The sequence below is a fragment of the Aulonocara sp. 'chitande type north' Nkhata Bay genome, linkage group LG20 (genome assembly GCF_057382095.1).
Source record: "Aulonocara sp. 'chitande type north' Nkhata Bay isolate Kocher_YH1m ecotype deep benthic linkage group LG20, A_spYH_male_GT1.1, whole genome shotgun sequence".
Classification (NCBI taxonomy): Eukaryota; Metazoa; Chordata; class Actinopteri; order Cichliformes; family Cichlidae; genus Aulonocara; species Aulonocara sp. 'chitande type north' Nkhata Bay.
Genome location: NC_141363.1, coordinates 28,201,457 through 28,211,208, shown reverse-complemented (window position 1 = coordinate 28,211,208; position 9,752 = coordinate 28,201,457). Strand labels below are relative to the sequence as shown.

General features: G+C 41.6%; 1 pseudogene; it reads left to right on the top strand.

Moving 5' to 3' along the window:
- Positions 1-6,869: 6,869 nt before the first annotated feature.
- On the top strand, positions 6,870-9,752 carry LOC147305843 (uncharacterized; annotated as a pseudogene).

Below are 9,752 nucleotides of genomic sequence, written 5' to 3'. Positions count from 1 at the left end.
TGACCTGGATGACTGAGAACCTTCACAGACGTTTCAAGAGGAAGGCTTTTATCCAGTTAATTTTAAATACTCCAACCACTGATTGAAAATCAATTGTCTTTATACCACCTTTGGGGTAATCTTTGACGAGTTGTGATTTTTTTAATGTAATGTGTTTTATTGCGCCAAATGAATTGATAGATTATGGAGTTAATCTTTTTAAGACTTTTTGGGGTAATGTATAATGAGTAAACTCGATAAACCATCTTTGAGACACCCTCTGATTTGGATAATAGATTGCATCCAAAAATTGTGATATCTCTCATTAACCAATGATTTAGTGTTTTGGACATACTTGCAAAGTAGATATTTAATTTAAGGGAGGAAACACTACGAATATGCAAAAGCATTTGCTCAAAAAACACACGATAACCTTAAATGAATGTCATGTTTTTAATTCCGCTCTGGGCTCGTGAATCTCAACCCAGCAGTAGCGGTAACATTTGCACGTCCTCTCCCATTAATGCGGCAGGTCAACTAACAGCGCATATTATGTTAGCGCGATCTGCCTTATTACAAAACCTGCCATTACTGTGCATTTAGGTGACCATGATGAGAGAGACAGACAGAGTCTGGCTGGCTCAGATGCTGGCAGTTGTCGCTGCAGTCTACCGGTAGCGTCTCCTTTCAGGCCAGGATAGACGAATGTCCCCGAGCAGTGACCAAGTTTGTGGTAAAAGGCTTGCACCCATTTGCCACAGCAGATGCCCCGATTTTCAGTAAGTGAATGTGTTTAATTGTAGGCAGGGACATTACTGGATATTCTTGTGTAATTGCTACAGAATAATTTATGTTACACTTTGTTATTGCTACAGAAGAATATTTATTTTATTATGTTACATTTACAATTTTTTTTCCTGGGGACCCTGTGACACCCATTGAAGAGCCGTAGGCTGGATCTCTTAAGATCTCACTGTTGGGTTTGTAAGGCCATGTTACTCCTAAATTTCTATCTTGTTCAAAGAGAAGATATAAAAAAAGCTATTCGACCTTAGTGTTCTCCTTTTTTAAAAAGAATCGATAAAGAATCGAATCGTTAAACAGAATCGAAAATGGAATCGGAATCGTGAAAATCTTATCAATACTCATCCCTACAATTTGACTCTACATAAAACTACTGATACAGTACCTTGAGTCAGAGCCTGAGGCTGGGATCAGACAGCAGATGAATGCAGCGCCCCTTAACATCCTTAGTGATGCTGAGGTGGGAGGGAAGCTCTGCTTTCACATCAGGACTACCAATATCTTCCACATCCTCACACTCAGTGGGAGGGACTTCTGCAATGGCAGCACATGTACAGTTAGACCACCAGTTTAGCAGTGAGGTTCAGATTTCTATGACTCTTAATTACAATGATCCATCTCCTCTACACTCTGAATCTAATATAACCACCACTACAACCTATAGCTTATATTCCACTGGCCCTTAGACAGACCTATTACCTCGGTCTTCAGTGTCATCATCCTCTATTCCAATGCCCTCTGCCAGTTCTTTCTGTTTGCGGTAATTCAGCAGGAATTGGCGAATGCTGCGGTCTTCCTGGTCACTGGAGCTTTGATTGGAGCTGGCAGATGTACTGGTCCTGCTACAAGTGGAAGGAAACCACCTCACTAAAGGAAAAACAAGACAACAATATGAGCATAGGTTTGGTTACAATAAAATAAGTCAGTTGATCAAAATCAGTGTGACACAGACGCTGATGTTTTTGAAAAGAGCCCATCAGTAACATTTAATTCATACATTTTTACTGTGAGGGTTTGTAAAACTTCTGTATGAATATTATTATGAATATTAATTCTACAACAGAAAACGACTCAGCAATTAAACCATCACGATGTATTAAATGTTTCCAAAGATACTGATAATTTCATAATGAGCAAATTATACATCCTGAAGTGTACTCCCTGATAGAAACTTTGAAAGGCACTGCAGAAAACAAAGTTAAGCAACATAAAAAATGTGGCAGAGCATGCAATGAGTCACATTTTCTTCCTTGTCCTCTTTGACTCCCAGTATACGTGAGACTCAAGCTGACATCACTGTTGAAATCTTACCCAGTGCCTTCATGAGTGCGTGCAGAAAAGAGCAGCTGTGTGCTCGTAGCTGACATCCAGATCCTGAACGATGTCCCCGACCAGCAGGCTGCAGTCAGAGTGAGTCAACAGAACTGTCAACACAGGTGGAGCCTGGCCAACAAGACAGTATTATGATGAAATACAGTACAAGCTCAGGGCAGCACAGGCTTAAGCAGATCAAGGAGGAAATCGGGTAAACCCTCCAACAGTTATTTCTGTGTCCATTTTGGGTTAAAAACAAAAACACGTCATAACTACCTGTGGATGCTGGCTGAGTCTCTGAAGGTTGAGTGATATGTCATTAAGCAGGTAGTCAGAGTTCTCATTGATCAGTTCCTTGAGGGAAGCGTATCCACAGGCCTTACTGATGTCCCACATGGAGCTCAGCGCCGCCTGGCTAACCAGCAGCGTCTCCTCACCAGCTTTCTCCAGCACAGGATACAGCGAGGTCGTCAACACGGGACGGAAATCGCGGCCCGGAGCCTGAGCACAGCAGGCGAAGGCTTCGAGTTGGATGCACAGCTGACAGATGTTGCTGTTGAGCTGGTGGATCGTGGATGCAGATGTTGATGATGAAGGAATCACTTGGAGAGAGCCGGCATCACTGTTGCATATGGAGAGGAGTCTGGATGGACTGAGCAGCTACGCAAAGAGACAAAACACATGTTAATGCACTGCTTTTTAGCCACTTTTACACATGCACTGCAGCTCTGAAGTTTTCAAGATATTATCCATGCACGTGAGAACGCAAATGTCTGACACAGTTACATCAGACATTAAACAGCCTTTAGCCTTCCTGCTCCCGAAAGCCTGTATTATATCTGACTGTGCTCATGTGGGGACAGCACAGATCAGCCTTTCTCAAAGTCAAGAGTGGGGCCAATTTAGGATCTTCACTCAAATTTAAAATACAAGGGAAACTGATGTATTTCCTTACATAAACAAAAACAACACATGCTGTTATAAAATGCTCATCCTACGCACTCATATGCAAAGTGTTACAATCAGTGTGTGATCCACCTGCCACTAAGAGATATTATTTCTCTTTGGTAGATGGAAAAAATGGAATCAAACTCACTGTGAGTAGCTACAACAGCACATTTGTTATAATATGATGAATCAAGCATTTAGATATTAAATAGTATTGAGGGAGACAGGATCAAATACAGTGGGGCAAAAAAGTATTTAGTCAGCCACCAATTGTGCAAGTTCTCCCACTTAAAAAGATGAGAGAGGCCTGTAATTTTCATGATAGGTTTACCTCTAACTTGTCTGAGTTTTAAAGAATTGATTTGCAAATTATGGTGGAAAATAAGTATTTGTGAGTGTAAACTTCTTTATACTCCTTTTCGACTATGTAAACTGTGTGATATACTAAGATATTTGTGGCAACTCGATGTGCTTTGTCCACTTTTATTATCGTATTGCTCTGTTAACCAAAGAGAATACCTCAGTTCATTGTATGTTTGACTATAATTTACAAAGAAACTAAAACATGATTTCACATCGTTTCTACAATAACTGTCATCTGAGCCCACAAACTCAACAGGACAGTGCTTACTCAAGTCATGGCTCAAGTGACTTCACTGGCAGAGAGGTGGGCACTCCAGTGGTTTTAAGGCCGGATCCACTTGCACGCACCTTGCTGGCATCATGGGTGGGCAGCACCTTCACCTTGTAAGGGTGGACAAAAGGGAAGAGAAGAACAACAGTCTCACAAATGAAAGGAGCCTCATTTACAGAACCGAGTAAACCACACAAAGAGTTTTCCATTTTTAAAGCTGGCCAGAGTGCAACACTGTAACATGTAACACCTAGAAGGTTCAGATGGTTGCAGTACTTTGCTAATTTGGATCAAAAGTTTGGGGGAAATTTTTTAATTAAATCAAGTGATTGTAATGCTGTTGCTTCCCTTGTGTAGTTAACCATCTATCATTTTAGATGTTTCATTAGCAGCCTGATGAAATTAGCTGTGTCGTTAGCCGACTTCAGCCATCCAAACAGATGACCATCTAAGGTGAATTATGCAGATCACTAGCACAGTACACAGATTACCACTTCTTATTCCAGCCAGACTTGTTGTTACTTCATTCTAATCATGCAGTAACAAAAAAGATTTATTCCTACTGGCTTTTTAAAATCTGGTTCTTCTATTCTAGAAAAACAAAAACATGTTATCACAGGGTTTTGTTTTTGTCAATGACATTTGTGTTGGCTGTGTCAGTTGCAGGCAAACATTTATCATAATGGTTAGATATTAGGAAATAGCTTAAAATTAGTGCATATTTAACTTGTTACACTGCCTTAATGTTGCCTGCATGGGATCTCCTCATGAGCATATGACTGTACCCTGGATGATGATATGTGAGGAGCTTGAACTTGATTCGCTAACAGAAACTAATTTAGCTAGCTTAGCGCACATGTCTTGTGGCAAGATATATGCACCTAAATGCTTTAAGTCATTGGCTTTTCTGCCAAATTCCCACCAACCTGCAACTTTGTGAGCTGACTGTTTCGGGATTTTTGTGTTTTAGACAACAAAAATAAAAGAAAAAGATGTACAGATTCAGGTTTTTCCTTACTTGTGGTAGTGGTGTAGAATGACGTCACTGACACTGGTTTAATATGAAAACAAACTTTCTCAAACAAAAAAAAAAGAAGAAGAAGAGAGTTGGCATGTCATCTTTAACGAGCACCATACATGTTTTGCCTCACATTAAAATTATTATTTTTCCTTTTCAAAAATCATTTGTATTCAGAGAAGTCAAATACACCACATTTGCCGGCAGGTGGCGGAAAATGTGGTGGCGGCAAATGTGGCGGCCCCTGGCAGGTTGAAGCACAGATAGTCGATGGTTCGAGTCTCACTCAATCAAAATCATCTCAGTAGCTTCGGTCTGCTAGGGGGATTCCTGGTCTGCGCAGGGAATCCCGATGGTTTTTTTTTTCGTTTGTTTTGGGGTGTTGGGGCCTTTATTTATAAAGCTGGGACTATCTCCGTTGTCATGGCTACCAAGAACAACGCCAGCTTGGGGGAGAGCGGAGAGCACACACTCATTCATCCTTTCTCCACTTTCTTTTCACAGCTGCTGCTGCTGCTGTGGGAAACGCTGGGACTTGTGTGGCTATGCAGTTTTTGCGTTGTTGGGAGCTTTTAAGGATCAGCCTTGAATTTTACACATTTGATAAGTGAAGACTGGATGTTTAGTCTGGACAGAATCTGCAGCCTGCATCTCCAAATCAGAAATGGCTTTAGATCTGACACTAGCAGACAGGCATGCATGTCTCAGGGTGATTACACACTAACACACTGTGATTAATCACACACATTTGTATACATTTTATTCACAAGATTAAAAAAAAACACTATACAAAATGTGTTTTTGTGACAGGCTGCTAGTAACAAAGTGCTTAAAGATTTAAAATTGGTTCTTTCCCAAGTTTTCTGTTATGTGCACACACATTCCTTGACTTAGGTGCTTTTTAATTCTCCAATAATGGCCAAAGTGTTTACACAAACAAACAAACAAAAAACATTACTCAGAAAATGGTCAGGTACAAGAACTGGACTAAAAAGGAGTGGAAAAACCAGATAATGTCCAAAGAAATACTTCAGCGTGTGGCTCACGACTTTTGCACAGTACTATAAATGTTATTAATAATGAAAGATGTCAAAATGTAGCTTTCTCATTTTTAAAAAATTCCCATACATATTATTCTTTTCTTCTATTGAAGGTGCCTCCTCCTTCTGACCTTAGGGTAACACATTTCTCAGACAGTGACATCACGGTGCGCTGGGAAGCTGCAGCTGATGATGATGTTTCTTACCTCACTAAGTGGAGGCGACCTGAGACAGGTGGGGAAGAACTATTGGATTGTTGGAGTACATATTATGAAGTAAAAAATATAATATCTCAATAAACTGTTGTCCTGTGTCTTAAGGAGCATCAGATATCACTGTCTGCACTCTATGGAGATGGAGCTCAGAGTGAAGCTGTGGCCATACGCTACAGCACCTGTGAGTCACACATTTTCTGATCCTGAACGTTTCTCAAACTCAGGAGGGGAGAGCCTGAAACCATTTACCTAAGTCACATTAGCACTAGTGTTCAGCCTAAAAAATACACAAGTTAAAAGTCATGCATTTGAGTCATGCATCCATATTATTTGTTTATTTATTAAATTTTTTTCGAGACACTGTTAGTTGTTAGAAGTCAGTGTTTTAATGATAGGACATATATGACAGTAATGAGACAACCTAAGATATCCAAGATTACCACAAAAACACAAATAGAATCACAGAAAGCGTGTTTCTCTCCCGTTAGTCTTTAGGCCCAGTTACCTTTTACTTTTCTGTGGTCAGCAGCCTTTCATGTCATATTTTGTCTCTATGTACAATATAGCATTACTAATACAATAACCTGTACGTAAATGAACTTCATTCTGTAATTGATGGCAGTTCTCAAAGTACTAGTCACTTAAAGGTTAAATTTCACATCTAAATTCTCATCTTTGAATAACTAGAACTCTGAGCTATGAAATAAATGTAGTGAGGTTAAAGTATCAAATCAAAGTATCAAATTCTCTGTTATACTTTACATTTATTATCTAAAAAAAAACACTTTGCTCTGCTGCCAAAATAATTTCCTCCTATAAAGGAACAAAGTGAGGGTTAAGTGTCGTTAGCTGTGGTAGCTGCAGGGTCTGGTGGAGGCCCGACCAGCCTCACGGTTTCTGATGAGACTGCCGTCAGCATGGTGATCAGTTGGGTACCTCCCAATGCCCATGTCTCCCAGTATCATGTGTCCTACACAGCATTGACTGGAGCGGATAGCCAGGATCACACTGTGAGTGGGTCGTAGTCATTACATCTTCACCTCTTCTGGCCTTCAGCCGGCTGTCATGTGTCAGAATTCCAGAAATTCCATAAGTCCCAAAACTTTAAATGAGTTCTGACTGTGTTGGGATGATAGTGTTGTTTGTTGTCTGCAGGTGCTGGTCCCTGGTGGAGAGAAGCAGGTGATGCTGGAGTCACTGCAGCCAGATGCACGTTACAGCATCTTGGCCACCGCTGAGGACCACAACAGAGAAGGAGGCAGCAGTTCAGCTCAGGGCAAAACTGATGAGTCAAACAAGGGAAAGATGCCAAGACAGCTCAAGTGCAACTTCCAGTTCAGACCGACAGGCTTACATGCAAAAAGTGCAAATGTCCCATTACTTTACCCTTACAGGAGGATATGCATACTTGAAGGTTTCCACATATAGAAACATCAAGGTTTTTGGGCAGTATTGTTTCTACAGCACTACACGTACAGTCATTTTAGTCCAGAGACACAGATTCCTTTCTCTGCATAATGATGGGCCCTCTGAACAAGGAGACAGCAGAAAGTGGCAGTTAAAGGGTTAAGTCTGCAGGGCCCACACACACTCATGTGAACCTACAGTCTCCCCCTCCTCTGGTCTCTGTCATCCTCCTGCTACTGCAAAAACAAACAAACAACAAACAAACACATACATCCACCCTTTTTTTTACTGTTTGGGGTGGATTAGGCATTAGAAGTGACTGATCCTAAAATGGTTACTGTCCTTAATCTCAATTTCAAGTCAGTCACACTTAGAGACTAAAGAGGTTAAAAAAAAACACAGGGAAACATGGGAAATAATGTTTTGTCAGGCAATGACTTGTTGGCACAGGAAGAGTGGTCCTTGGTAGCCATGACAACAAGGAGGTCTGTTTGTTGCTGGCAGGTAAAAGAAAACAAACAAACAGTGGCTGCAGACCTCTACATTGGAGAGACCAAACAGCTACTTCACAAGCGCATGGCACAACACAGAAGAGCCACCTCCACAGGACAAGACTCAGCAGTCCATCTGCATCTTAAGGATAAAGGACACTCTTTTGAGGATGCCAGTGTTCACATTTTCAACAGAGAGGACAGATGGTTTGAAAGAGGAGTGAAAGAAGCCATTTATGTCCACTGTGAGCAACCATCTTTGAACAGAGGCGGGGGTTTACGACACCAACTCTCTGCCATCTATAATCCAGTTTTGAGATCCCTTCCCAGACGCCTTAACGCCCACTCACATCCTGGGCCATCTGACCTCAGGAATTCGCATGATAAGGTGGGGCCAGGTTTCACAATGAACTCACCCGAAACTCTGGCTGATTGGGACCCACGCCCAGTTTCCCACCTTGGCTCAGGCGATTAGAGGATCATCAGGGGGTCCTTTTGTCCCTCTCTGGGGGGTCACTCCCACTAGGTTTATATCTGGGACTCTCCACCATTTGACCTTAGAACTGAAGAAGCCTCTCGGATGAGAGGTGAAACGTCTTCAAGCAACTTAAAGAAGTCCAGACGCTTTTCTTTCCAAGCTCCTTTGACTACGATGACCTGGATGACTGAGAACCTTCACAGACATAGATAGAACTTTATTAATCCCTCGGGTGGTTCCTCCAGGAAATTCAGTTTCCAGTATCAGAACACTGACAGAAGTTGCATATTACAGAGTTAGAATATCAGGACGGGACCAGGTTGGTGGGGGTGAAACAGCAGATCCAGTCATGCAGTGATAATTCATATTTAATGCAGCAGATTTTGTTAGAAATGTGTAAACAATTGTATTCTAATCACATTGGCTAATTTTATATGCATATATAAATAAAAGGTATTTTTATTATGTCAACAGTCCTCCAACAGCATCCAGGAAGTACTATCCTATTCCCATGCCTCTGTCCAAACCAGGCGAGTGTTTCCATGTCACTTCAATGTGTTCTTTGCCATCAATAATTTTATGCTGATTTTTTGTTACATAAGCATGTCTCATGTGTCCTTCCACTTTTTTTCCATTGTCATTTCTCGCCTCCTTTGGATTGTTTTTTGTTGTCTCTTATTCAGTCATTCCCTCACAATTTATATAATCCTCTTACCCAACTCTGTCCTCCTTCGTCTTCTTTTCCCCTTCAATCTCTCTCATCGTTCATCAATATCGCACATCCAGACTATACCCGTAAGATAGAGTTGATCTGCTACCTTGTGAGCGGCTATGTGAACGGCAAAGTGCTGGCCACAGCAGAGCACGCCAACTCCATGGCGTCCTCTGCTGTGGCCAGTCTGGAGGACGAGGCTGACCAGCTCTCTCACTTCCCCTTCCTCCCAGTGGCCAGTGACCCTGTGCTAACTGTCTCCAAGCATCATGGTTGGTACAGTGGACTCTGTTGTAGCTAATGAGCCAGACATTTGATGCTGGTGCTGTAGTGATTAGAGTCGTGCTGTGCTCTTATAGTGCTCTGTGGCTGCAGGCCGTAGTACAACAAAGCTCTGCTGTGGTTATGAGTGCTGCACCTTGCTGACATATCATTCACACCAAAAGAAGACGTGAATAGAGCAGTTTTCAAGTGTAATAACATTCCTTTCGATCATATTGAGTATAGACGAATGCAACTGTGAGCTTTAGCAATTAGCCCGTTTCAACAGGACCGTGATCCCGATGTGTGAGACAGCAGGGTGCTGCCACTGGTGTTGTAATCTGTGATTTAGTTCCTCCTAACATTTCAGTTTGCTTCCAGTATCTATCCTCTGTGATTACTGGCTCTATAAACAGATTTAATAGAAGTGTGTGAGCTATTGGCTCAGTAT